This window comes from Talpa occidentalis, unplaced genomic scaffold (assembly GCF_014898055.3).
Source record: "Talpa occidentalis isolate TD23 unplaced genomic scaffold, MPIMG_talOcc4v2.1 talOcc4.5, whole genome shotgun sequence".
Classification (NCBI taxonomy): Eukaryota; Metazoa; Chordata; class Mammalia; order Eulipotyphla; family Talpidae; genus Talpa; species Talpa occidentalis.
This window is the reverse complement of record NW_023604861.1, coordinates 68580655-68604330: the sequence shown is the minus strand read 5'-3', so window position 1 is coordinate 68604330 and position 23676 is coordinate 68580655. Positions and strand designations below refer to the sequence as shown.

The 23676-nt window shown below is 39.3% G+C and overlaps 1 long non-coding RNA gene across 1 annotated transcript in view; it reads left to right on the top strand.

Moving 5' to 3' along the window:
* The window catches only part of LOC119258955 (uncharacterized), a 31241-nt gene extending 19782 nt beyond the window's left edge, over window positions 1–11459 (top strand). Inside the window, exon 4 of the long non-coding RNA XR_008554202.1 lies at window positions 11268–11459. This is a non-coding gene — a long non-coding RNA (uncharacterized LOC119258955). The remainder of the gene's footprint in view (window positions 1–11267) is intronic.
* Window positions 11460–23676: the final 12217 nt, after the last annotated feature.

Genomic DNA, 23676 nt, shown 5'->3' with positions numbered 1-23676 from the left:
TGGCTTCTGCTGGCATCCCCGTGATGTCGCCCTTAAAAGATCAGTATTAGCCAGGGTGAATCCCATCTACATAGGCCCACACCCTATTCCAGGTGCCCGCCATCAGGCATGCATTCAGGACCGCAAGGACCCATCATCTATCCTGATGGCGGGAGGGCAGAAAAGCCTGATACTTTTTACCTTACCCTACAGAAAATTTCCCATGGGCTGGGCCACTTGCTCTCATCCATGATTACCTTGCTAAACTGGAAATAGAAGACAAGATCTGTGTGTCCATTTTGCCTGTGATGATGCTGAGAAGATGTGACATTCGATTGTATTTGAACTGGGATGAACTGGGGGAGGAGGGTGGGGAGGGAGGGAGAGAGGGAGAGATTTCAAGCAGGTGGTAGTGGAAATGATGGGCATAGTCAGCGTGTGCTGGAACTGGCCCACACAGCTTGGGAGGCGAGTTCCCTGCATTATTTCCTAACTCCATAATGATTGGTGGCTTGAAATCAGCTGTGTTGAGAGTATTTACACCACAAATATCAGCAAACACTACAAATCTGTGCTTTTTTTTTTTTTTTTAAAGATTTATTTATTTATTTATTTACACAAGCACTGGGTACAGTCAGAAGCGCGGGAAGGTGAGAGAATTCACCAGAGCCAGAGCGGGGGGCAGAGCAGGCAGAAGGACCGAAGTACACTGCTGAGGGGAGCAGTGGGTGGGAGGAGAGGTCTGCACGCCATGCGGGACCCTCCTCCGGTGGCTGTGGCCGGGGAGCAGCCGGGGATCGAACTGGCGCTGCAGAGGCTGCGGGCAGCTTTGCAACCCAGGGCTCAACCGCTGCGCCACTGAGGAGGCCCAAATCTGTGCTTTTTTGATGCCCACCCCCACCCCCAACGTTTAACATTTACCCACATGCCACTGTGGTTGAGGGTGAAATCATCCAGGAAGAGCAAATACAATGAGAGGAAATGGTCTGAGCAGGAGTTCTAAGGAAGTAATATTTAGCAAGTGAATAGAGAAGGAGGAATTGTAAAACAGAACAAGAAGAAACATCAAGGATGCAGCTAAAAGTGCTATGGACACTAAAGGAGGCAAGTGTACAAATTATCTGTGTGGTATATGTGTCTCAAGATATCCATAAATAAACAAGGTCAGATTACATAATGGAGACCAATGGATCAAAGGATATTCTTATTTTTCCAGCTATATAAACTATCTTGAAATGCAATGTTAAGCATTGTAGGGGCAGGAATGGACACAGTGCAGGTTTTCTGATCCAGCAGACCAGGTAAAGGAGGAGTCCTGGAGCCCTCAGTGGCTTTTGCAGGCTTTTTATTTAGATTTACCAGGCACATGGCAGGCAGGGGTGCTGGGGGGCCGGGAGGCTGGCAGTCCTCCCAGCCCCCAGCAAATCCTCACTCTATCTGGGCTCTCTCTGGTGTTCTCTCTGCTTCTCTTCTTCTCTTGGCTTCCATTCGTTCTCGGCTTCTGCTGGCGTCCCCGTGATGCCGCCCTTATAAACTCAGTCTCTCAGCCCAGGTGTACCCACTTCAGGTGTCCACCATCAGGCATGCATTCAGGACCACGGGGTTCCCTCATCTATCCTGATGGCAGGAGGACAGAAAAGCCTGATACCTTTTCCTTACCCTACAAGCAATCAAAAGAACTGCTTCAAGGTCAAACTAGTAAGTTAAGGTTAAGGTTGCTGTAATAAACAGGTGTAGGGTAAGTAAAGTATCAGGCTTTTCCGCCCTCCTGCCATTAGATTAAATGCATGCCTGATGGTGGGCACATGAAGTAGGGTGTGGGCATGCATAGGAGGGTACACCTGGGCTGAGAGACTGGGCTTATAAAGGCGGCTTCACGGGGACGCCAGCAGAGTGAAAGGAATGGAACTACCAGAAGGAGAGCAAAAGGGGCAGAGAAGCAAAGGGCACGAGAGAACGCCAGAGAGCCCAGGAAGAGTGAAGATTTGCCAGGGACTAGGAGGCCTGCCAGCCTTCGGGCCCCCTGGCACTCCTGCCTGCCATGTACCTGGTAAATCCCATTAAAACCCTGAATCAGCACCAAGGACTCCAGGACTCCTCCTTGCCCGCTCTGCTTGGATCATAGAGATCCTGCCCTGTGCCCTTCCTGCCACTACACCAGGGTTTTTTTTTTTTTTTAAATCCAGTTATCCTCATCATTTCAACATTGAATGATACTACCAATTTATCTTGGGCAACATCTATTCAAATTTTCTGTCCAATCAGGTGCAGTTATCAACATCAAATCATATTATTTGGAACTGAAAAAAACCTTAAAGGTCATCGATGCCCTAATTATTCAGCTAAGAAAATTAAAGTTAAGAACAGGTAAGCAAGGGCCTCCCAGGTGCCACAGCAGGTTGAAAACAGTGCGGTGCGGCTGTCCGCAGCCTCTGCAGCGCCAGTCTGATTCCTGGCCAGCCAGTGGAGCTACCCACATGGTGCAGCAGACCTCTCCTGTCTCGCCCGCTGCTCCCCTCAGCAGTGTATTTCAATCAGTCTGCCTGTTTTGCTCCACGCTCTGTCTCTAGTGAATTCTCTCACCCTCCCACGCCTCTGGCCTGTACCCCAGTTCTTGTATAAATAAAAAATCTTAAAAAAAACAACAAAAAAAGAACAGGTAAGTGACACAGCTGGCTGCAGTACAGGCTGACTAATCCGTCTCCCAGCCCCTCTCTCCTACAGTTTCCACCTCTTCACACAGGCTCGCCAGATGAGTGCAAGATTGAATTCAGCTGAGATGAAACTTGAAGAAACATGTCTGGAGTTTTAGCAACTTCAAAAAAAAAAAAAAAAGCCATATAAAGCAGGGTCCCTAGGTCTATCGTCCACCGTGGGATACGGCTATGATAGTAAGCAGTATTTAAGTTCTGATGGCCACTGACTCAAGCTGTAACTATGTGAAATCACAGGGCCTGGGAGCCATTTTCTTTTCAAGGTATTTCCAGGAAAAGCCTGTTGGGTGGTCACTCATCCCAAAGCTTGGGACCAACTTTCTTAGCTTGTCCTGAAAAAAGACATGATTAATTGTTGAATGAACAAATTTTGAATCTGATTCTGAATTACAATTATACAATGTTTATTTAAATTATGAGAATATCTATTAGGACTAAGTAGGAAGAGTAGTTTGGGTAGTGTTGGGGATTCAAATCTATACACTAGTATTATTTTCTACTTAAGCTATTCTGAGGAACTGTGTGGTTCTCAATATCAATTTACTGAGCAGCCTCATTTCCTGACTGCTGTTCAGAAGCTCAAGACACCCCCACAGCTTTAGGGAGTGTGTGGGTGAAAATTCTACTCCTTTCCCTATGAGAGGGGGCAGGACTGTGGCTTGGGGAGGACAACTGCTAATTGAGTTTTCTTACTTTTTGACTTGAGTGGATTATGTGCATGCCCCTGCAGAGCTAAAGTTCCAAATTGGAACAATTATGATTCCTCTTTTTGTTTATCTAGTGAGTCAGATGCCCAGTCCCTGTTAACTGCCCTTCAGGAGCCAGTAGGTCAATGAAATGACCAGAACTCTTCATCCTTGTTATGTATAACTAGAGTCATCCACAGCTCCCGTGGGCCCTAAATTATTAATTTCTTAAAATGGCATCTAATGGGTTGTACCACCTGCCCCCTCACCCCCTTCTTTCCTTCTTTCAGATGCTGGCTGGCTAAAGACCCTTCTGTCTAGAATCTTTCTCTCCTTTTCCCTTTACAACTTTGTTTCCAATCACTGCTGTTTGCATCCTATTCTCCATGAGCAGGTTTTCTTCATCTCATATAAAGTAAGCCCATATTATTCACATTTCCATTTTCAAAATATATTCTTCTCATGTGGGTGTTATTCCTGAATAAATTGATTCAGCAGTAATGTGAATAATATTTGATATCATCTGTCCTCATTTGGTTTGTTTCATAGTTTCCCCAATGGACTAAACATTTTTTTTGATTGTTATTTGTACCTTTCAATCTTATTCTTTAAGAAAATACTTATTTCTAAAGCAACTTACAATAAAATGAAAGGAAATTATACTTTGTGTTTTGTGTACCATAACTGTGATACTAGCTGTCTTGGTCATTAATTTAAGACAGAATGACTGATCTATTTTTTTTTTTTGACACATTAAAACTCTTGATCCACCAATTTCTTCCAAAATGCATTTCTCCCTCTCATTTATTTCACATATCTTACCTTTTTTGTGGTATGCCTGGACTTATAACTACATAAAGTATGGGGAAAATTCTAGCTAACATTTCAATGCCAGATTTTCGAGGTCATTTACACATTATAACACTCCAGTAGAGAACTTTTACGGAAAGTTTTAATTGGCCATATTCATATTGAGATGCACAGACTTGAGAAACTTGCCCAGTGATTGTTGGTTCCCCATGATGTCAGTGGTGACATTTCTGAAGGACCTTAAAGCAATGAGAGAAATATATTTAGTAAAGGGAGGTTTCATAGTACAAAGTTTATTCAACTTAAACAATGAAGTTTGGTAACTAAATGTTCTTTATGACATGATGGCGGTGATAGTAGATGATAAGTTTCTGCCCTAATGTCTTCACTTAGCAAAGTGAAAATAAAATCAATCTCTCAAAATTTTTCTGGACATGTAGGGATTTTTGAAATTTCAGAGTCTAGAAATTGAAGAGTTTATTGCCTTGTGTTCTTCTGTTTGCTCTCCACCCTCCCCCTATACATCCTCTGCCCTCCTCCCTGTCCCAATGGCATTCACTATTCCCAAATCAATTTAGAAATTCAAGGTTATGCCTGAACTGCTATCTTCTTTCTTCCCAGTTATCATGCATGCTTTTTGTGGTAATCACCCTTGGGTTTTATGGGAAAACTGACCTCCAGAAATGCATTTGTGTAGTCTCAATACATTCATTAACAATTTGCTGACAATCTAGGTGTTAGTGGAACCTTAATGACTAAGACGGATGAGTCCTAGCTCCCTCCAAGTTCATTTTCTGTTGGGGTGGGGGGCAGACCTATGGGGCAGGAGGAAATTAACAAGATGCAAATGAACACTAAGTTACAGAATTAAATATAGTGATAAATAAATATGAGGTTATGGAGGTTATGGACCCTCCATGATGGTCAGAATGACTGGTATTAGTGCTGGGGAACGCAGGGGCTTCTTTTGACAGGTGACACCTCCAAGAAGGAATGATGTCTGCACTGAGATCCAAGTGACAGTGTGGAGCCCGCCATGAGATGATTAGAAGAAGAATATTTCAGGTCTATGGAACAGCACAACAAAGGTCCTGACATAGAAATTGTCCTTTTGGGAGACAGGGATGTGGAGTGAGAGGACAGAATAAAAAATTCTGTTCTGAACATATTGTTTAATTTGATTATTGACATTGAAATAGAGATTTTACATATGCAGCTGGAAATATTAGCTCTGAGTTCAGGCAAGAGATCAAGTCTAGATAAAATTTGAGAAGCACCAGCATATGGATGATACAATTTAAAACAGGTAGTGAGTGAAAAGGTAGGGCTCTATGTGAACTGACACAGGAATCAAGGATGAACAATCAGCATAGGAAAATAAAGAAGGAGCTGCTAGAGAAAAGAAAAAATTTCCAGGGAAATTTAGAGATGAAAGTATTGCAAAAGTGAAGGCCAACTATAGCAAAATACATTGTTAGTTGAACTTTTTTAAATACCAAAAAACTCCAGTTTCATTTATATATCTACAATGTTAATAAACCTGCAGTTGTAATGAATACAATGCTAGAGCTGTTACAGGGCAATCCTGATATAAAACGGGTTGCCTAACTGTGGGTCCTTACCCGTGTGCTTAAAGGGGACTTAAACTGCAGGCCCACACTAAAGGTTAACAAAAGGTTTATTTAGAAGGGAAAGGGAAATGAGGAAATGTACAACTCAGGGAGAAAAGAGGGAGATAAATTCTTAAACGCGTCCTACCTGTTACGCTGACCTGGAATCCCAAATGACCTGCTGAGGCCAAACCTGCCTGGCCAAGAGCACGAGCCAAGTGCCTCAGACTCCCTTAACATGGCTGCTTTTTACTTGCAAACAGGGATCATGGGATTTGTAGTTCCAGTGTCTTGATGGAGTGGGGGTGACATCCACAAAGCCTGTATGGAGTTTGCTCAGGACATCCTTTCCCCCTAACAGCTCCTTTTACTTGATTCAGGTACTGCCTGTTTGAAATTAACCCTGGTTCCACACTCACTGACCACTGCTCAGCTCTGCTTACTACTTGTGCCTTCCTTCAGAACAGTTTGGGCCACTGGATTGGAGCACCATACTACATCAGTTACGTTCCCCACGGCCTGACAGCAAGTTCACCTGCTGACACAGGGCTCATTCCTAATCATCCTTCCTTTTCTGAAGCCATACTTTCTGCTTATGTTGAGAAAAGAAAATATAGAGATGCTGAGTCAGCTCAAATTCCAAGACAGATTCAACCCAGCCTCCCACTACCCTAATCAATATAGATTAAATTTATTTTGCATAGAATAGTTTTGATTTATCATTAACTAGGTTAGTCAACTATCAGATTCCCCACCCCATTTCTTTTTCAGACCTTTGCTGTCTTTAACGTGTATCTTTTTTTCCTCCATGGGTTTGACAAACACTTTGAGCAATAGAACATTTAGAAGACAGACTCACATGGTGTTCCTCGTATTCTTCTTTGATAGAGTGAGGGCTGTGAAAAGAGTCTGGAAACTGTAGAAACCTGCAGAGTATGGCCTTACATTCTTTTGTATCTTATTCTTTATTGTCATTCTATTTTTGTATATTATTTGGGCAAAGGCATAAGATAGAACAAAAAGTATTGGATTGAAAATTAAGAAGACAGTTGTGTTCATAACTCTGTGGAAGTCAAAATCGCTTGAGTTTCAGAGTCCCTGAGGCAATGGGGCAGACCTGCCTGCATTAACTGTCTGATATGTTAAAATATAATTTTCAAAAGGGTAAATCATATTTGTCAGGTATCTATATGAATACATGTCATAGATTTTTTTTTTATAAAGAGAACATTTAGGTATTAGAATTTGTCCAAAGAGCATTAGAGATTATGTGTGTACAATGTAATAAAGAAGTGTTGTAATATTGTCAAGTTAAATACAAAACTTGTTAATATTCAACAGGATAATAAGCTATAATTTGTGTGCTTATATTGTCTATTGGATAATAATTATTATTTGCATCTTTGATAAAAATGGTCAAGTTAACCTCGTACATGCAGAGGTGTAAAGTCAATGGTAATCTTTTCCAGTAATCTTTTCTCCTTATTTTCAAATGTCAGACAATTTTTTCTGATGATTTTATATACACACACACACATATATTTATGATACTGGTTAACTTTTCTTGAGCACTTAATGTGTGATGGGTGATGGGAGTAACACTTAACATTTATTATCTCTTTGGATGCTCCCACACCCTATGTGATGGACACTGTTATTATCCTCATTTTATAGAAGATTGAGGTTCAGAATGGCTAACTTGCCTAAGGTCACACAGGGGTAACAATCAAACTGAAATCTTATTCCAAAGTCTTTGAATTTCTACCTATTATTGTTATTAAAGGTCAAGAGAAATAATGAATGTGAGATTTCTTTTAAAATTGATGAGGGCTATGAAATTAAAAGCATTATTGTTAAATCTAGGTCATTGTTAAAATAAGCAGTAAGAGTTACTGTCAGCCCAGGACACAAGGAGAAGTGTTAATTATGGAAAAGGTCTATTTTACTAGGAATGCTTCTGAGATTTTATCTTAAAATTTCCCTTGAATAGGTTCTAATTGACTCAACCTACTTCCCCTCCCCCCTTTTTGGAGGGTGGGTGTTATTGAGAGGGTTTTTTTTAAAAGCTTATTTTCATTTTTTTCCTCACATGCATGGATGAGATCCACACTGAAAACTTCCCTCACTCCTCTTTGTGTTTCCTTTTCTCAGCCTATTAGACTGGAAAGAACATAATATTAGAAATAGATAGTCCTGAGTATGCATTTCAGCACCATGATTAACCAAGTGTAAGGCTTCAGACAAGTTACTTAGCTCGTTTGTCACAAAGCTTGTCTAACTGTATCAAACTCCATTGTGGGGCTAGGGGTAGTGCTCACTTAACATGCAGGAGAGGATTCCAAGGAATATGGAATTTCAGGTCCTCACCAGTGAAAGGGTGATATTGATACCTATCTGGAAGGTGGTTTTGAGAATTGGTATCTGGTAAGATGTTAGACATGTTACTTCCTTTTGTCCATCTTCTTTCCAATGAAGTCTTACTACTTTACTGTTCTTGTCTCCTCCTGTCCTCTCTCTTCTTATCCCCTCCTCTTCTTTATCTTTCGCTCCTCTCACTTTTCCTTCACCCTTTCTCCTCTTCTCCCCTCCTGCCCCCTTCCCTTGCTTCTTTCCCCCCAACTTCTCCTCCTTTCCTCTCTCTTTCCTATCCTGTCTTTCCCCCTCTCCTCTTGTCCCCGTTCCCTCCATTGTCTCCTGAACCTTCCCCTCTCTTCTCCTGTGCTCCCTTCTTTTTAATTTCCCACTCCTTTTCCCTTTGCCTCTCTCTCACAAGGACCCTAAGGCCCTGAGATCTAAAAAATGAGTTGTCCTCACTTTACTAATTTGGAGAAATTATGGACTTTCAACCTAGCAGGAACTGATGTGGACTTTCTCTTCCAAATCTTACTGCATCCACGAGGAAACTGGGAACCAAAAATGTTAAACCCAAAGCCACAAACCCTCACTCCTGGTCAGGTACCTTCTAATACACCTGCAAGCTGCCTCTGTATCTGTGCTGTCAACATGATGTTATACTCCTCCCTGTCCTCACGTGGCAGAGTGTCAGGGCACCGCGAGAAGCGGGGCAATGGACTGTAGCTGTAGTTTCTTTGTGAAGAGTGAGGTCTTCTAATCGTTGAGGTCACCAAAGAGAATGTGCATTGGTACATAAGACAAAACTGGCAAACCAACTAACTCTAAAAGGTCAAACTCTGCCATCAAACGTGCAGCATTGTCCTTAGTCAGGAACACCCTCAACAAACTGCAAGGAAACTCATCTGTGGTTATTTCCACAGAGAACTGCAGTTTTTATACTTTGCTCAGCAACAAAACCGTGTCCTGAGGAGATAAGACTAGTAAGGAAGGGAGATAATGACCTTGTTGAAGGCAGTTGGATCAGGACCACACTAACAGTGCTTCCTGCGAGTGCCTTAGTGGAAAAATGAAAATGCATCACCAGATTTCCTTGGCCTGTGTATGTTAGTCCAGGAAGGTGTGCTTCCTGCCCTGCCTCAGACTGTCCTCACACAAGAGCCTCACTCTTGGCGCTCGACCAACGTGGGAAGCTGGGAGGTGGGACCTAAGATGGCACTCACCTCAGGAATGAGAACGCTGGCCTTGAGAGCCCTATTGAGCAAGCTACATGTTCTGTAGGTAGATTCTCTAGTTTTATGACTCTTTGTTTAATCTCCTTGTGTTATTTCTGAACTTTTAATGGAGTGTTTGCTTCCCTCAATCAGCAACACGGGGTGGGGGTGGGGAGAGGAGGGAAGGGGTGTGGAGGGGTGGCCCACTATCCTTAATGGGGCCAAGCCATGAATAGGTGTTGCTTCTGCTACCCAGGTCTGGGGAGTACATCAGGGGGTGAAGAAATAAGCAAGTGTGTAGATACAGAAAGCAGATTAGAGGTTGCCAAAGGCTGGGGAAGGAATAGGGAGTGACTGTTCCAATGGGCTTCTTACTAAGTGATGAAAATATTCAGGAATTACATAGAGATAGCTGTTGCACAACTTTGTGGATTTATTAAATGGACACATTTTATATTCAAGTGACTAATTCAGAGTATATGTATTATATTACAATTTTGAAAAGAGGCAAAGGTGAATTTTTCGAACAATACTCTGGGCTGTAAAGGCTGGCTTCTCTCCCCTAGGTATCCTGCTGACGTATCTTAAATGTTTCCATGTGCTTTATAAACTTCATGATTTTTATTTTTATGGTATAATAATGGTCCACTGACTCATAATTCATAAAGATAGTTCCAATGTTGGTGATTTAAGGAAGTTCCATTTTTTGCTATTATTGATATCAAACAAAGGCACTAAAGCTTCCTTCCACTCTGCCACAGTCTTGGTTTTCCACAGGGATTCCAGGATTCCCTCCTCTAATCTCCATTCCTATTCTAGCAGAATACTCATTGTCCTTATTTTAATTCTCTGTGCCTTTTCCTCTGCAGTTTCCCCATGTCTCTTCACTAAGCCTTTTCTCATCCCTGTTTGCTCTCTGCTTTCCTACCCCATGTACTCTCATCATAAAATCTAGCTCATCTGACTACATCAGTGTTTCCATTGATGAACTCACTGCTCTATTTTGTAGTGTGTTTATTTACCTGATTCCTCTGCCAGATTGTGAGCCCCCTGAGGTCAGATAGTGTCTTATTAATTTCTCATTCCCAGTTGCCTCTGCTTGGCAGGTGGAAGGGGTAAAATATATGTTAATTGAATTTAATTGAATTACTAGGACTCTGAAGAATGGTGCTGAGTCTCTTCTTTGCTTCTGTTGAATTATTCTCCTTAGTGCTAATTGCAAAAACTACAGTTACTAGGTCAAAAGGCACAATGCTTCTCCATGCTTGTCACAGTGCTTTCTCAAAGGTGGTACTAATTTGTAGTGCCACCAAAACTAAATGAGTGTACAAATATGGCACCTTGCCAACCCATCATTTAAAAAAATGCTAATTTAGTAGGTGTCAAATAACATTTCATGGTTGTTTTAATTTGCATTTCTTTGATTACTACCAGTGCTGAACATTTTCTCAGGTGTATATTTACTGGTTTTGATTCTCTTTACGGGGACTTGCTTGTTCATATTCTTTGCCAATTTATTAGAGTAATGAAATACTCTGAAGTCTTTTGAATAAGCTTCTTTTGTATTTTATTGATCCCCCTATCATCTGACATGTTTCATATATATGTTTCATGTTCTGTATTCTATTTGATTATTTTTTGCTGCTTTTCACTGTACAGAAGTTTAAATTTTATATGTTTAATCACTTTCTTTACAACTCTTCATAAAGTTTCAAGAAAAAATTCTTTCTCATAGATCTGCTAAATCTTTTATTCAATGTTCTGTTCTTTTCTCATGATAAAAAAATTAATGAATCCATCTACAGTATATTGAGAACTCAGTTATTTTTAAAGTTGTATCACTATACAAAATCAACACGCAAAAGTCACTAGACTTCCTATACACAAACAATAAATCTGAAGAAGAAGAAATCAAGAAAACCATCCCTTTTATTATCGAAACAAAAAAAATCAAATACTTGGGAATAAATCCAACAAAAGAGGTAAAGGACCTATACAAAGAAAACTATAAAACACTGTTAAAAGAAATAGAAGAAGACACAAAGAAATGGAAAGACATCCCTGTTCATGGATTGGAAGAATAAACATTATTAAAATGGCCATCCTACCAAAAGCAATATACAGATTCAATGCTATTCCAATCAAAATTTCAATGTCATTCTTCAAAGAAATAGAACAATTATTGATGAAATTCATATGGAATCACCAAAAACCCCGAATAGCCAAAGCTCTCCTGGAAAAAAAGAAGGGAATGGAGGCATCACACTCCCACACTTCAAACTATAATACAAAGCCATAATCATCAAAACTGCATGGCATTGGAACAAGAACAGACACACAGACCAATGGAATCAAATAGAAAATCCAGAAATAAACCCACAGATTTATGGTCAACTAATCTTTGACAAAGGAGCAAAGAATATGCATTGGAGCAAAGAAAGTTTGTTCAATAAATGGTGCTGGGAAAACTGGGTCACTACATGCAAAAGGATGAAGCTTGACTACTACCTCACACCATGCACAAAACCAACTCAAAATGGATTAAAGAACTATACATGAGACCTGAAACCATAAAACACATAGAAGGAAATATAGGCGAAACTCTGCATGATATGCACATCAAAGACATCTTTACAGACACATCACCCAAAGCAGTGATAGTGAAGGCAAAGATAAACAGCTGGGACTACATCAAATTAAAGAGCTTCTGCACAGCAAAAGAGACAATAACAAAAACAAAGAGAAACCCCACCGACTGGGAGAACATTTTTGCACCCAACACTAATGATAAAGGACTGATCACAAAAATCTACAAAGAGCTGATGAGACTCAACAAAAACAAGGAAAATAATCCAGTCAAAAAATAGGCAGAAGAGCTAAAAAGAAACTTCTCCAAAGAGGAAATGCAAATGGCCAACAGGCATATGAAAAAATGTTCAACATCACTTGTAATTAGGGAAATGCAAATCAAAACTACCTTGAGATACCATCTTACACCAGTGAGAATGGCACATATTAAAAAAACTAGCAACAACAAATGTTGGTGAGGTTGTGGAGAAAAAGGAACTCTCCTGCACTGTTGGTGGGAGTGCAAACTGGTCCAACCACTATGGAGAGCTGTGTGGAGATTTCTGGACCTACTAAACATAGAGCTTCCATATGATCCAGCAATTCCACTCCTAGGTATTTACCCAAAGGACACAGAAACATCAATTCCAAAGAGCACCTGCACCCCTGTTTATAGCAGCACTGTTTACAATAGCTAAGCTTTGGAAACAACCCAAATGCCCAAAAATAGATGACTGGATCAAGAAGATGTGGTACATATACACTATGGAATATTACTCAGCATTCAAAAAAGATAAACACATGCAATTTGCAGCAACATGGATGGAGCTGGAAGGGATCATGCTCAGCGAAATAAGCCAGAAAGAAAAAGAAAAATACCGGATGGTCTCACTCATAGCAGGAATCTAGAAAACTTAAATAAGGGACCTGGAAAAAGAATAACCATAAGAAAGAAAATATCAAAATCAACAAAAAACTATGAACCAGAGACACTCTATGGGGTGTGGGGGCCGGGGAAAGGATGGATTGGGGTCAGAATAAGGGGGTTGTAATTGTATGGGTAATATAAAAACAAAATTTAAATAAATAAAGAAAAATAAAGTTGTACCACTAACCCCAATACCTCTTACCAAATATTTCTTGTGTCAGTTATGATTACTGATTGCAAATAACAAAAAGTCAAGTAACTGTGACTTAAACAAATACTTTATTCTTCTGGGCCTCCCAGGTGGTGCAGCAGTTGAGCGCTTGGGCTGCAAAGCTGCCCGCAGCCTCTGCAGCGCTGGTTCTATCCCCTGCCAACAGGCGAGGTTCCCACATAGCACGCAGCACAATCCTGCTGTGCTCGCTGCTCCTCTCAGCAGTGTATTTCATCAGTCTGCCTGTTCTGCTCCCCGCTCTGGCTCTGGTGAATTTTCTCACCCTCCCGCACTTTTGACTGTACCCAGTGCTTGTATAAATAAATAAATAAATAAATAAATAAATAAATAAATAAATAAATCTTTTTAAAAAAATACTTTATTCTTCTTACTTTCCAGGAGTCCATAGGGTGGTAGCTATCCTGAAATATACCCACAGGATTTTAACTTGTAGAGGTGAATGGGTAATAACACAGGGAGATCATTTCAAGAAGAAACTATGACTTACATTTCCTGAGTGAAGAAGTCACACCAGGTCATGAAGGACCAGAAGAGAAGCATCAGCTTGTGTCAGAAGCATGGGCAAGGGAAAGTCTAGACTGAGGGCTTTATTAGGACTTTTTATGGGAAAGGCAAATCAAAGCAGAGTAACAATTTACGGTTCACTAGTTTGCTGATTCTGGTGGATTTTGGGCTATAAAGAGTGGTCTCTAGTTGCCTGGTATTGGATCTTGAAATGATTGAGGGTAGGAGAAATGTTGGCTTAATGTGTGAGTTAGATGAAAGGGATGGTTGACTTATGTATGAAAAGAGTATTTCTCAAGTAAGTTGCTTACTAAGTTTAGGTATTAGTTAGCCCTGGGAGGGCAGTCTCTTCCCAACCAGCAAGATTTTTAAGAAGTCAGAACATCAAAAGATACAGAAGATTTAAGAGATTTTTTTTTAAAAAGATTAATTTATGCATATAAGAACTGGGGTACAGGCCAGAGGTTCAGGGGTGAGAGGATTCACCGGAGACAGAGTGGGGAACAGAACAGGAAGACTGACTGAACTACACTGCTGAGGGGAGCAGTGGACGAGACAGGAGAGGTCTGCTACACCATGTGGGTCACCTCTCTGACCAGGGATCGAACTTGTGCTGCAGTGGCTGTAGTTAGCTTTATAGTGCTGTGTCTTAACCCCTTGCACCACCAGGGAGGCCCAAGGTGTGGAAAATTAAAAAAAAATTAATGCACTAGCTGTTGGCATGATTTCAATGTCTTAATATGCTGTGGCTGAAGACTGAAATTCTCTTGGTCTTTCCCTCATGTTTACTACCTCATGATTCCAAGATGACTGCTGAATAGCACATCAGTATTTAAATCAGGAAAAGTGTATATAAAGCAGGAAAATAAGGGTAATGAAAACCACACCTGCTTTTTTATCTGGAATACAAGAATTTTCTCAGAACCTACCAGAAGACTTTCACTTATGTCTCATTAGTGAAAATGTGTCAGTGGTCTTATCTAGCAGTAATGGTGACTGGAAATATATTCAGTCCTTCCTGCTTCTAGAGTGAAGACAGCAAGGGAAAATGGGGTTGGAAAAGACCATTGAATCAACCAGCTAAAAGTGTCTGCCACATACCTTCTTTCTCTCTTTATGTTGTTAGGGGGAAACAAACTATTTTGTAATAGATTCAGTGATACTTATACTTTGTAACAGTTACATTTTTTTTTTTTTCACAAAAATGTGCTTGTAAATTGCTAAGACCTTTTAAGTTTCTTTTTTGCTTTATTAAACTGTGATCTAATTAACACATTATTTTATCATTATTATAAAGTGGGTTTCAGTGGGAGATATGGTAGAAACTTCTTTCCTTTTCTATACTCCTGTTGATATTCTCATTACTTTTACACATACATTTCAGAATAATTTTGCAAACTTGAAAATAATTCCTAGGCTTTAGATCAGAATAATATTAAATCTATAACCAATTAAAATCAAACTCCATTGGTTGGTGCAGACATTTTAAGTCTTTCCATCTTAGAATTGGCTCTATTTCTCCATTTGTTTGATCAATCTTATAATTTTTAAAATATTCTAACAAAGTTTTCTTTTTATTTATTTATTTATTTTTTAAATTTTTTTATAATTTTCTTTGAATAGATCCTTTACCTCTTTTTTTTTTTTTTAAATTTACTTATTTATACAAGCACTGGGTACAGTCAGAGGCGCGGGAGGGTGAGAGAATTCACCAGAGCCAGAGCGGGGAGCAGAGCAGGCAGAAGGACTGAAGTACACTGCTGAGGGGAGCAGCGGGCGGCAGGAGAGGTCTGCGCGCCATGTGGGACCCTCCTCTGGTGGCCGGGGAGCAGCCGGGGATTGAACCCGCGCTGCAGAGGCTGCAGGCAGCTTCGCAACCCAGCACTCAACCGCTACGCCACCGGGGAGGCCCACAAAGTTTTCTTTTTAAAAGGCATATTATGTAGCTCCTCGTCATTTTAAATTTGGAAATTTGTGTGTTTATATCTGTGTGGTTATAAAAGATCTATTTTTTCACTATGTTACCTAGCTGGTAATTATGGGAATGTAGAAGTTGTCCAGTATTTTATGTTTGTCTTGAAAACCAAACTGTCTCATTTAAGGTTGAGTCTACAACCTTGTAAGTGATAGATCTGGGACTTGCCTACCTACTCATTCATCAGATCTTGCTTTCTGTATCAGTTAAGTTGAGTTTGATTTGTAAGTAACATAAAACTCAAATCAAACTGCTTTAGATGAAAGAGACTCATATCAGTGAGGTTATTTTGGCAGCTCTACTAGGTAACAAATATTTCAATCTTTTTAGCTCTTTACTCTTCTGAACAATATGGCCTTCCTGCTGAGGTTGGTGAGCAGTAGCCATAAGCCTGTGAGCTTCCTTATTTATATTCATTAAAGAAAAGAGTTTCTTTCCCAGACTTCCCCACCTCCCTCTTTTCATATTTTTTCTAGTCTCATTGTCCCAGCTTAGGTCCTTGCTCACCCTGAACCAGTAACCATGGTTGGAGGTAATGAAATTATGCTATTTAACTTACACTTGAGTTGGAGGTGGTGGAATTGCTCCCCCCTTTTCCCCAAAAAGCATGTGGGTTTCATGTAGAAGGTCTGAGTATCTCCATACTCCACCTCCACCACAAATCAGGGTGAACTGAACACCTAGGATACAATCATAACTTCACCACATCCTAGATGTCACCTTTTCCAGGAGCCCTGCCCTAGATGCAGATTCCAAGTCCTTCTTTTGAGTCCCTCTATCATAGGGGAATCATGCCACGGGAGATATGTTTACTTATGACACTAGGAGAAAAACGGAGGGGCATCTGTTTGACACTTCAGCTGAAAGACTTCAGGAAGGAAGGGCCATAGAAAGGTCTGTAGGGCACACCCTGGATGAGCCTGTCCCTGGATTGAGAGGTAGAGTATGGTGAGGGGGGAAGCTTAAGTATTGACATTATAGGAGATGTTTATGGGGACTTTTGGAGAGGAATTCTATGTATTGTGAAGTGTAAACTACTTCCCCTATGCATTCTTCATTAAAATGTCCTTTTCTTCTTGGTCCAATAGAATGTATTTATTTTAGGATGAAGAGAAGTGCAGAAGCTTGTGCTCACGTAGCAGGGCAAGAGTGATGATTGGCCTTGGGACATCGTGACATCTGGGTTTTACCTGCCTCTACTACTCTCTAGACTTTAAGACCTGAGAGAGCAGGGATGAGCTCTGTCTTGTTCACCTCTTTGCCTTGCTCAGTAACCAGTACACCATAACTTAGTGTTTGTGAATAAATGATCAACAAGTTTGGTAAAACTGGAGAAATCTTTTATTGGATCCCAAGCCTGACACTTTCTCGTCAGTGGAATGGAGAAAATGATAATCATTTTGTAACCTTGTCATGAGATTTAAACCTGATTTGATAAATGATAACCATGTTATGATAATCCGTTCTTACCAAATTCCATAGCTAATCTACAAATACTAATACCATTAATGGTTTATATTTATTGAGTAAGCACTTCATATATATATTTATTGAATAAGCATTTCATATATATTAACCAGCTTTAATTTAATTTAAATTTTTAAAAAAGATTTATTTATTTATGCATACAAGAGCCGGGGTGTAGCCCAGAGGTGCAGGGGGTGTGTGTGGGGGGGTGTGGGGGGGGTTGGGGAAAGAGAGGATTCACCAGAGACAGAGTGGGGAGCAAAACAGGTAGATTGAGCGAAATATAGGGCTGAAGGGAGCAGCAGGTGAGACAGGAGAGGTCTGCTGTGCCATGTGGTTCACCTCCCTGGCTGGGGAAGTTGTGCTGCAGTAGCTGTGGATAGCTTCATAGTGCTGACACTTAACCCCTTGTGCCACCAGGGAGGCCCTAGACTTGCTTTTATTTTAATCCTCCCAAACACACTGTAAATATCCAAATACTACTCCTCTAGGATTTTCAACATGCACTATACCCAACATCATATCTCATCACTCACAGGCCCCAAAATCTAAATAGGGCAAGAAGGAATCCTTTTCTGGTACTATTTGCCACTCCATTCTTTAGAGATACATAGTTCAGTTGTTCTAATAAGATTGGATAGAATGTGACTGGCAATTTACATTTAATAGTGAAATGTGATGAATTCACAGTTGTTGCAGCAATGGAGACCATGTGACCCCAGGGGCAGGCAGAGACTCAGCCTGTGGTCTCTAGTGATGGGAAAAATTAAGGGTGGATTTGTGAGCACAAGGGATCAGTTGGCTTTATTTTCTGTCAGACTCTATTCCTGGAACAGCTGAAAATACAGAGGACTAAATTCAGACTGCTGGATGCAGCTCAAAAATTGCCTGGTGGAGAGAAGGGAGAAAGGGATTTTTTCCCCTGTTCATATTGGTCCTCTGGGCATAGTAACATTTTGGGAAGCTAGTTTTCTAATTTCTACAATAGAAATAGTAATATCCGATTCCTCATCTCTCATAGGAGTATTTGAGAGTTTAATAAAATGATGCTCAGAATTTCTCTGTGGAAAAATGCAACAGATAAAATTATTTCAATAACTAAATATATATTAACTCTAAATGTACTCTGAAAAGCTGAAGAAAAAACAACACTGACTCATTTAATTTCTGCATGTATTTCATATCTTTGTTGTCACTAAAGTCTCCTTAATAACACATTTACAATTCTGCCTGTATACATAATATAAAAAATTCACACTTGTAATTATGGATGCTCTTAGGTGCAGAATCTTGTGCTTATAGCTATTAACTCCTTAGATTTCTGTCTTTTCAGAAAATGACAGCCCAAATATTGTAATACTATCAAATAAAGCTGTCATTTGCTTTGAAAATCAAAAAGACTGTTCAAAGCTTAAAATGACTGATAAAGAAATAAGATAACAAAATGGTTGACTTTAAAGATTTCAAATCTTCTAGTCTAAAGTAACTACACTGTGCAGGAGAGAAGTATTTTAATAAAAATCAGTAGATTTTAATCAAGAGTGATAATGATGATGATAATGAATGTTAATACATTTTAATGGTTTAAAAGGAACAAGATTCAATTATCTGAAATAGATTACCTGACATGGAATGCTTAATTCTCTAACCATAAACTTTGCTGTAACTAATTATGAAGGACTCAGCTTTGGGAGACCTGTGTGTTCTGTTCTGGGTCCTGCCCCTAATTTGGTGAGTGACCTTGAGAAAGTCACCCAATCTTGCTGATCTCTGTTTTCTTATCTGTTAAGTAAAGAGCAAGAAGTAATGAATCTCTGCAGTCCTGTCACCTCTAAAACGTTGTGATTCCTTTCAATCATTTCCAGAAAACTTCATGCTTATCTTTGGAACACTGCTAAGCAACAGCCTGAAATGAGAGCTAAAAATTCAATGAGTCTCACTAAGATTACAGTAATAGCTAACTCTGACATCATTGCATGAATACACTGTACCAGACTCTGTGCCTCTTACTCTACATTTATTATCCTTTGACTCCTCAGAACAACCTCAGTAATATTCACATACAATTCAAACAAGGAATTATAACAACTCATGGAACTTTCAGCTACCAGCCAACTTGTCCTTACTTATAAAATGACATCTGAGTCCTATCCATGTTACTTTGGCATAGTCTAGGGAGAGATGGTTGGTGGGATGCTTTACATGTTTTTTTATTCATCATGGGCACTTGGGAGCTTCAGGGCACAGGTGCAGGTCAATTCTCAGTCTTCATCTTACTAGATGTTTAGTAGCACTTGACATTGGTTAATTGAAACAGTTTCCTCATCTGGCTTCCAGGACCCTGAACCCACTTGGTTATCTTTCCTCCTCTCTGCCCACTCTTCCATAGTGACCTTTCCTGGATCCTCCTCATCTTCTCAGTCACCACTTGTTGAAGAGTCTCTTCTCTTTTCCACTTGCATTCACTCCTTTGGTGATCTTATCCAGACTTGTGACTTGAAATACAACCAGTAGATTGATGATTCTAAAATGAAACCTCCAATCTGTTTTTCTGCTCTGAACTTCAAATGAATTCAACTGCCAACTCAACACCTTCAATCAGATACCTAATCTCAAAAAGAACTGAACTTTTGATTTTTCTCCTCTAAACCTGTCCTTTGCCCACTGGATTCATCCTTTCCATTGACATGCCACATTTAATCCATCAGCAAGTTCAGTCAGCTTTATCTTGAAAAATTACCTAGAATCTGACAGCTGTCACCAGCTCCATCAGCTGGTGGACATATTAGTCCAAACCCCTAGCAGCTCTCTTCTAGATTATTGCAATAACTTCCAATTGCTCTCAATTTTCATTCTAGCTTACAGCATCCCATGCTGCTAATCTAGTCTCCAAACAGCAACTAGTGATTCCTTTAACATGTAGATCATTGAAAAACCCAACCATGTTCCCTCATACTGAGAGCACAATCCCAAGTTCTTATCTTGACCTCTAGGAGCCAGCTTCAAGGTATCTCTCCAGTCATATCCTTCACCACTGTCTCGCCTCCAGTTATCCACTCCAGCCATACCAGACTTGTTCTTTTTTCAATATACCCTATATGTTCAGGCCTTAGGGATGCTTTACTATCTCTTTTTTCAGTCTAGAAAACCATTCTCCCCAGTATTTTTGTGTGTCATTTCTTCCCTTCACCCAGGTTCTGTTTAAGTGTCTCTAATTTGCTACATATGAGTTCCCCTCCTCCTAGCCGTTTTCTGTGCCCTGACCCTTCTTTTTATTTTTTCTTAACAGTTAATCCTTCCTTTTGATTAGGGAGTTTATTTTGTTTAAAGCTGCTTTCAGTGCATACTAGGTGATCAATAATATTTGTGGAATGAATAAATCAATATTATAATTACAAGGATATGTTTTAGGTTGTTATTAGATAATTCATTCAAGAAGAAACAATAAAAGTAGGAAAACACGTTGGCAGTAACCAAGGAAACAATCACTTGTTCCTTCTACCAGGTAATCGTCTTGTCTTTCACCTGCCTTTCTTTGAGAACACATAAGAACCAGCTTCTTCCAAGCCCTTGTTTCTTGTTTCCTGTCTGTTCACTTGGCATTCTGCTCCTTGGTCTGTTTTCTGTGGGGTCTCCAAGCCTTACCTGTGTTCTCTATTCTTGTCTTAGCCTTTCCATGTTCTGATGGCCTGATCGGACCCTTTACTTATAGACCTAGTACATTTTCAATTTATAATTAGAAAAAATAATAGAAAACAAAAACCAGGCAGAAACATTTTCATATATACTTCAGATATAGTGACTTAGCATTTTGGTTCAACTAGTTTGTCTTGGCCTTGGCCTTTGAGAGGTTATGGGTAAGCAATGATCTTGCTCCTACTCTGTTCATATAAGCTCCACCCTGAACCGCTTAGTACAAGGTCTTGCTATGTAAAAGGAAAATATAGAAATAAATATATGTAACATCTTATAGTTGGTGAGGCAGCCAAAACCAAAAAAATAGAATGATAATACCATGTTGGCAAGGTTGTGATTAAATTATTTAATCAAATTTGTCCCGACCCGCGGGATTCGTAGGCACGAAAAGAGAAGGGCTGAGGATTGAAATGAGGGGCTTGAGACAACTTGACGCTAGCGTTTACTTCTTTATTTTTCTTTTACCTTTCTTTTACTTTTCCCTGTCTTTCTAGCTTCCCTGACCTTCTCTCTGCTCCTCTCGCAATAACCTCTCTCGCAATAACCTCTCGACCTTCTCGTGGTTCTCTTCTTATATCCTGGTAGCTCCTCCCATCGTACCTCCCAGTCTCATTTGATTAATAGGAAACACCTGTGGTTTCTCAGCAGGCAAAACGGTAAAGCGAAAACTAATTAATGGCACGTGTGTTGCGCAACACAGCGCATGCTCCAGGCGGCTCCGGACACAAATTTGTGTGTGTGTGTGTGTGTGTGTATAACACTAGTTAAATTTTAAACTCCATTAATTCTGGCTGTATGACAGTATTTTATAAGTTATAAATATATTCATAGTTTTTTGTACCTCAGATTATCTATTTGCAAAAAACTTGTAAAAAGATGTTATTGTATTATCATCAATTTTAGTTAAAAATTGGAAAATCATCTATGAGTTCAATAGTAGGGAAAGAGTTAAATAAATTCTGATATATAAATCTTTTTTTTCTTTATATTATAAGATTTGATTTAAAACAATTCAATTAATATTTTGACATTTACATTTAAGATAAAGATTGGTTGTATTAAATTCCAATTTATAACCTAAACAAACAAAGCAGTGACTTTTGGTAAAGATTCATACATAAATAAAATTATACATATGTGTGAAATTATAGATAATGTATTAAAACATTTATTGAAATAACATTAATTTACAAAACTATGTAATTTAGAGGTATAATTGAAAGCCACCATAAAAATATTTTAGCCATTCATCTATCAGCAATGCTTTGCCCTCAATCTTCAGGAATATATATTTATACTGAATTATTATTGCAAAATATTTTGTGGTAATATTGTGTCTCATTATATTTAAATTTAATCTGGCTTTTTTTTTAATATGACTTAATTTTATTTTTATATTCCCCATACAAAGTTATTTTCATTAGAAATTATAATTACAAACAATGTGTAGAAAGTGACTATAATATGTTAAATGAAAAAGAATACAAAATTAGTTATACTTACATAAAAATGTTTATGAATATGGATTATGGACAGTGAGTAGAAGACAATACATAAAAAAGAAATCTTTGTAACAGGATGATGGAATTATGGTAATTTTTTTCTTTTTCCAAGTACTACTTGAATATACTTACTGTCATTGCTTTTTTTTTTAAAGATTTATTTTATTTATTTATGCACACAAGAACTGGGGTGTAGTCTAGAGGAGCAGGGGGTGAGAGGATTCGCCAGCGTCAGAGTGGGGAGCAGAACAGGTGTATCTACTGAAATACACTGCTGAGGGAAGCAGTGGGCAAGACAGGAGAGGTCTACCGCGCCATGTGTGTAGCTCCCTTGATAGGGATCCGGCTCAGACCGTAGAGGTGATAGCGCTGAGACTTAACTCCTAAGCCAACAGGGAGGCCCCAACTGTCATTGTTTTGATTTTTTTTTGTTTGTTTTATTACAAAAGACAAGAGGAAATAAAAACAATATGCAATTGCTCTCTAGAAGTTAATACTCCATGGCAGATGTTCATGGTCTACTCAGTAGTTGTTACCAGTGCCCTTCTTTCCTGTCTTCTATACAAAAGCTTGAAAATACCATATTGAATATCCCAACCCCCTTTGAAGTCAGCACTTGCCATGGGGCCCATTTCTGGTTAAGGAATTCCAGGGGGAAGCTAGTTGAAGTGCTGCTACAGAAAAACTCCCTCTGATAGAAAAGCAAAACCCAACCTTTTTTGCCTTTGTCTTTTTGCTCTGCCCTTTTGCTTTTAAGGACTGATTCTTAAAACTCTGGCAGCCATCTTGAAACATCACCAACTCTTTGAGGAGGGTAGGGTGGAGTGATAGAAAGACCCTCAGCACTAGACAGCATCACTAAGTCATTAAACAAACTCCAGGACAGACTGCCTCAAGCTTTCTTTATAACTAAACAATAAATGTCCTGTAGTTTGAGTTACAATTAGATTTTCTGTTACTTGCAGCTCAACAAATTCTTATTGCTATACATTCTAATTGATACAGATGAAAACAAGAGTCATTGGTACACAGAAGCTATTGAAGTGTATAAAAACCACAGAGTGACAGGAAACATTATAATACATGTGTATGTTTAGATAGATAGATAGATTAAATTAAAAGAATGTTTTACTCTAACAGAAAGAAGTAAAAAAAAAAAACCAATAACCCACTGAGAACTTATTTGTCACATATTCCCTGAATCTGTTAACATTTCTTAGTAGAAAAATATACTAGTTAATATTTCTGTTTAATTTAAGGCAAAAAGCTGAATACTTTTTATTCCTTGCAATCTTTTTAAAGTTTTATATATCAGGAAGCAAACTATTTTTTTTTTCTCTAAATGGTAGATGACATAGCTAATTAGCTGACCTTAAGTTAAACATTATATGGTGGTTGTTTTTCTCCTTCCTTACATCCTCTGATTTCTTTCGTTAGCA